At 53.4% G+C, this 5,009-nt stretch overlaps 1 protein-coding gene across 1 annotated transcript in view; it reads right to left on the bottom strand.

Annotated features, from left to right (window-relative positions):
- Positions 1-2,009, bottom strand: part of UCN3 (urocortin 3) — a 9,921-nt gene extending 7,912 nt beyond the window's left edge. Inside the window, exon 1 of the mRNA XM_064142926.1 lies at positions 1,909-2,009. The gene's annotated coding sequence lies outside the window, so the exon portion shown is untranslated. The remainder of the gene's footprint in view (positions 1-1,908) is intronic.
- Positions 2,010-5,009: the final 3,000 nt, after the last annotated feature.

Raw genomic sequence — 5,009 nt, 5'->3', positions numbered from 1 at the left:
CTCTCTCCTACTGAAGCTTTAAAAGTTCCTACAGAAGGAGCTGGATGCTGCTTGGATAAATCCCCTGCTCAGGAGGGAGCTGGATGCTGCATGGGGAAACCCTTACTCCGGAGGGAGGACTGGAGAGGCATTTCTTAGTCTGTTTTACATCCTCTCTGAATCCTACCTTATTTATCAGGCTTTGTTTTTCCCTTCTCCCTTGCAGGGGGAATCTGCTCTCTCCCACTGAACCCTTCAAAGTTCCTACAGAAGCAGTTGGATGCTGCTTGGAGAAATCCCCTGCTCAGGAGGGAGCTGGATGCTGCTTGGAGAAACCCTTGCTCTAGAGGGAGGGTTGGAGAGGCATTTCTTAGTCTGTTTTATATCCTCCCTGAATCCTTTAGTCTATTTTAGATCCTCCTTGAATCCTGCCTTATTTATCAGGCTTTTTTCCTTCCCCCTTGCAGGTGGAATCTGCTCTCTCCTACTGAACCCTTCAAAGTTCCTGCAGAAGTAGCTGGATGCTGCTTGGGTTGGAGAGGCATTTCTTAGTCTATTTTATATCCTCCCTGAATCCTTTAGTCTATTTTAGATCCTCCTTGAATCCTGCCTTATTTATCAGGCTTTTTTCCTTCCCCCTTGCAGGTGGAATCTGCTCTCTCCCATGGAACCCTTGAAAGTTCCTGCAGAAGTAGCTGGATGCTGCTTGGAGAACTCCCTGCTCAGGAGGGAGGATTAGAGGTGCATTTCTTAGTCTGTTTTACATCCTTCCTGAATCCTGCCTTATTTATCAGGCTTATTTTTGTTACCCCTTGCAGGTGGAATCTGCTCTCTCCCACTGAAGCTTTAAAAGTTCCTGCAGAAGGAGCTGGATGCTGCTTGGAGGGAGCTGGATGCTGCTTGGGGAAACCCTTACTCCGGAGGGAGGGTTGGAGAGGCATTTCTTAGTCTGTTTTACATCCTCCCTGAATCCTGCCTGATTTATCAGGCTTTGTTTTCCCCTTCCCCCTTGCAGGGGGAATCTGCTCTCTCCCACTGAAGCATTAAAAGTTCCTGCAGAAGCATCTGGATGCTGCTTGGAGAAATCCCTGCTCAGGAGGGAGGGTTGGAGAGGCATTTCTTAGTCTATTTTATACCCTCCCTGAATACTGCCTGATTTATTAGGCTTATTTTTGCTACCCCTTGCAGGAGAAATCTGCTCTCTCCTACTGAACCCTTCAAAGTTCCTACAGAAGCAGTTGGATGCTGCTTGGAGAAACCCTTGCTCCAGAGGGAGGGTTGGAGAGGCATTTCTTAGTCTGTTTTATATCCTCCCTGAATCCTGCCTGACTTATCAGGCTTTTTTCCTCCCCCCTTGCAGAAGGAATCTGCTCTCTCCTACTGAACCCTTCAAAGTTCCTGCAGAAGGAGCTGGATGCTGCTTGGAGAAATCCCCTGCTCAGGAGGGAGCTGGATGCTGCTTGGAGAAATCCCTGCTCAGGAGGGAGCTGGATGCTGCTTGGAGAAATCCCTGCTCAGGAGGGAGCTGGATGCTGCTTGGAGAAACCCTTGCTCCAGAGGGAGCATCGGAGAGGCATTTTTTAGTCTATTTTATATCCTTCCTGAATCCTGCCTTATTTATCAGGCTTTTTTTTCCCTTCCCCCTTCCAGGTAGAATCTGCTCTCTCCCACTGACCCCTTGAAAGTTCCTGCAAAAGCATCTGGATGCTGCTTGGAGAAATCCCTGCTCAGGAGGGAGCTGGATGCTGCTTGCCTTGGAGAGGTATTTCTTAGTCTATTTTATATCCTCCTTGAATGCTGCCTTATTTATCAGGCTTTTCTCCTTCCCCCTTGCCGGTGCAATCTGCTCTCTCCCACTGAGCCCTTGGAAGTTCCTGCAGAAGGAGCTGGATGCTGCGTGGGGGAAATCAAAGGCAGGCACTCACTCACCTGTCCTCGGCGGTCGGGATGGGAAGGGCTGGCTGCGCTCTCACGCCAAGGAGAGAAGCATCAGGCAGGTTCTCCTGAACTTCTGCACCCTGGCTTTTCTTTTATTGTTATTCCAGAGGCTGGTGAGAGCTTTGGGATGTTTTTTTTTTTTTTCTCCCCTATTCTTCCCCCCCCCCCCCCCCCGGTGTTGATCTCGCTATGGAAACGCTTCCTCCCCCCCTCCTCTCCCCCCCTCCTCCCTTTCTATCTATACAAACGAGAGATCACGAGGGCTAAGTCGTAACTCCAGACGTGGAGCCTTCGTTTTGGGGCATGATTTCATTAGAATGAAATCAGAAGGAGCTGGGGACGTCACGGGGGTTGTGCTGCCTCTCTCCCCCCTCCCGTTCAGAAGGAGGGGGGAAAAAACCTAACCAAACCACAAAACCAAGCAAACAATCCAAAACCAAAAGGAGGAGGAGGAGGAGGGGGAGGGAAGGGAAAAAAGAACCCAAAGAGGGAGCCTGAAGGCAAGAGCCTGGTGAAAGTCACCCCAAAGTGGAGCTGTCCCTGATGCCAGCATCCTACTTCATAGCACCACCCTGATGTGCTTCCCCTCCGGGCAGCCAGGTACTGGGTGCAAAGACCTTTGACTTGCAAAGTATTTTACACCACTACCATCCCAGGAGGAGGGGAAAAAGAAACCCAGGGAGAGCCTGAAGGCAGGAGCCTGGTGAAAGTCACCCCAAAGTGGAGTTGTCCCTGATGCCAGCATCCTACTTCATAGCACCACCCTGATGTGCTTCCCCTCCGGGCAGCCAGGTACTGGGTGCAAAGACCTTTGACTTGCAAAGTATTTTACACCACTACCATCCCAGGAGGAGGGGAAAAAAAACCCCAGGGAGAGCCTGAAGGCAAGAGGCTGGTGAAAGTCACCCCAAAGTGGAGTTGTCCCTGATGCCAGCATCCTACTTCATAGCATCACCCTGATGTGCTTCCCCTCCCTACTCCTCCAGGTAGCCAGCTGCTGGGTGCAAAGATCTTTGAAATGCAGAGGTTTTTACACCACCTCCACCCCAGGAGGAGGGGAATAATAACCCAAAGAGAGAGCCTGAAGGCAGGAGCCTGGTGAAAGTCACCCAAAAGTGGAGTTGTCTCCGATGCCAGCATCCTACTTCACAGCAGTACCCTGATGCTCTTCCGCTCCCTACTCCTCCAGGTACCCAGGTGCTAGGTACTCTATGAACAGCCTGGGGAACCCCTGGCAGCTGGGTGGTGGCAGAGAGGACTCAAGTTGCCAGCAGGGAGGGGATTCTGCCCCTCTGCTGTGCTCTGCTGAGACCCCACCTGCAGTGCTGGGGCCAGCTCTGGAGTCCTCAGCACAGCACAGACATGGACCTGTTGGAGTGGGGCCAGAGGAGGCCACAGCAGTGCTGGCAGGGCTGGAAGCCCTCTGCTGAGAGAGTTGGGGTTGTTCAGCCTGGCTTCAGGGAGACCTTCTGGTGGCCTTTCAGTGCTTCAAGGAGCTGATAAGAAAGCTGGGGACAGACCTTTTAGGAGGGCCTGTTGTGGCAGGATGAGGAGTGATGTGCTTTAAACTGAAAGGGGGAGGATTAGATTAGAGAAAAGGAAGAGAAGCTTTAGCCTGGGGGTGGTGAGACCCTGTCCCAGGTTGCCCACAGAGGTGGCAGATGCCTCATCCCTGGCATCATTTCCAGACAGGTGCTCTGGGGCTCTGAGCAACCTGCTGTAGTTGCAGCTGTCCCTGCTGGCTGTGGGGAGGTTGGAATGGAGGACCTTGAAAAGTCCCTTCCAAACCAACCCATGCTGTGACTCTGTCATAGAATAGAATCACAGATTCAGTCAGGGTGGGAAGGGTGCACAAGGAGCAGCCAGTGCCAACCCCCCTGCCATGCCCAGGGACACCCTACCCTAGAGCAGGCTGCACACAGCCTCAGCCAGCCTGGCCTCAAACACCTCCAGCCATGGGGCCTCAACCCCCTCCCTGGGCAACCCATTCCAGCCTCTCACCACTCTCCTGCTCAGGAACTTCCTCCTCACCTCCACTCTCACTCTCCCCACCTCCACCTTTGCTCCATTCCCCCCACTTCTGCCACTCCCTCACAGCCTCAAAAGTCCCTCCCCAGCGTTTTTTGGAGCCCCCTTCAGATCCTGGCAGGCCACAAGAAAGTCACCTGGGAGCCTCCTCTGCTGCAGCCTGCACAGCCCCAACTCTTTCAGTCTGTGCTCACAGCAGAGCTGCTGCAGCCTCTGAGCATCCTCCTGGCCCTGCTCTGGACACTCTCCAGCATCTCCACAGCCCTCTTGTCCCAGGGGCTCCAGAGCTGGATGCAGGACTCCAGCTGGGGTCTCAGCAGAGCACAGCAGAGGGGCAGAATCCCCTCCCTGGCCCTGCTGGCCACACTGCTGCTGCTGCAGCCCAGGCTCTGCTTGGCTTTCTGGGCTGGAAGTGCACACTGCTGGCTCCTGCTGAGCTTCTCCTCCAGCAGCACCCCCAAGTGTCTCTCCTCAGGGCTCCTCTCCAGCCTGGCACTGCCCAGCCTGGACTGGTGCTTGGCATTGCCTCAACCCAGCTGCCAGGACCTTGCACTTGGTCTTGTTGAACCTCCTGAGGTTGGCCTGTGCCCACCTCTGCAGCCTGTGCAGGTCCCTCTGGCTGGATCCCTGCCCTCCAGCCTGGCTGCTGCACCACACAGCTTGGTGTGGGCAGCAAACCTGCTGAGATTGCACTCAATGAAGGAACCTCTGGAGAGGTCTGGAAGGGACCTCTGCTCTTCAAAGGTTCTGCAGCAGTGACCAAACTCCTGCATCCCCACACATCTCTGTCTCTCCAGCAGCAGGACACCTTCCTTCCTCTCCTGCTCCCACCCAGCTCAATTTCCTTTTGTGAATCATCCTTTAAAGCCAAACTGTGGGCAGCTGAAAAGGAGCTTATTAAAGTTTCATCACTACAACCATTCTGCTACTGGGGGAAATAAGACACAGTGACTTGTGGGCATATCATAGCAGAAACCTTGAGAGCCCCAGATACCTGCACAGAAGTTTTGCTTGGCTTGGGAAGGCAAAGAGAATGTAATTTGAGGACCTCTTCAGTGCTTCCA

The sequence above is a fragment of the Pogoniulus pusillus genome, chromosome 4 (assembly GCF_015220805.1).
Source record: "Pogoniulus pusillus isolate bPogPus1 chromosome 4, bPogPus1.pri, whole genome shotgun sequence".
Classification (NCBI taxonomy): Eukaryota; Metazoa; Chordata; class Aves; order Piciformes; family Lybiidae; genus Pogoniulus; species Pogoniulus pusillus.
Note: the sequence above shows the minus strand (reverse complement) of the source record. Positions and strands in the feature narration are given on the sequence as shown.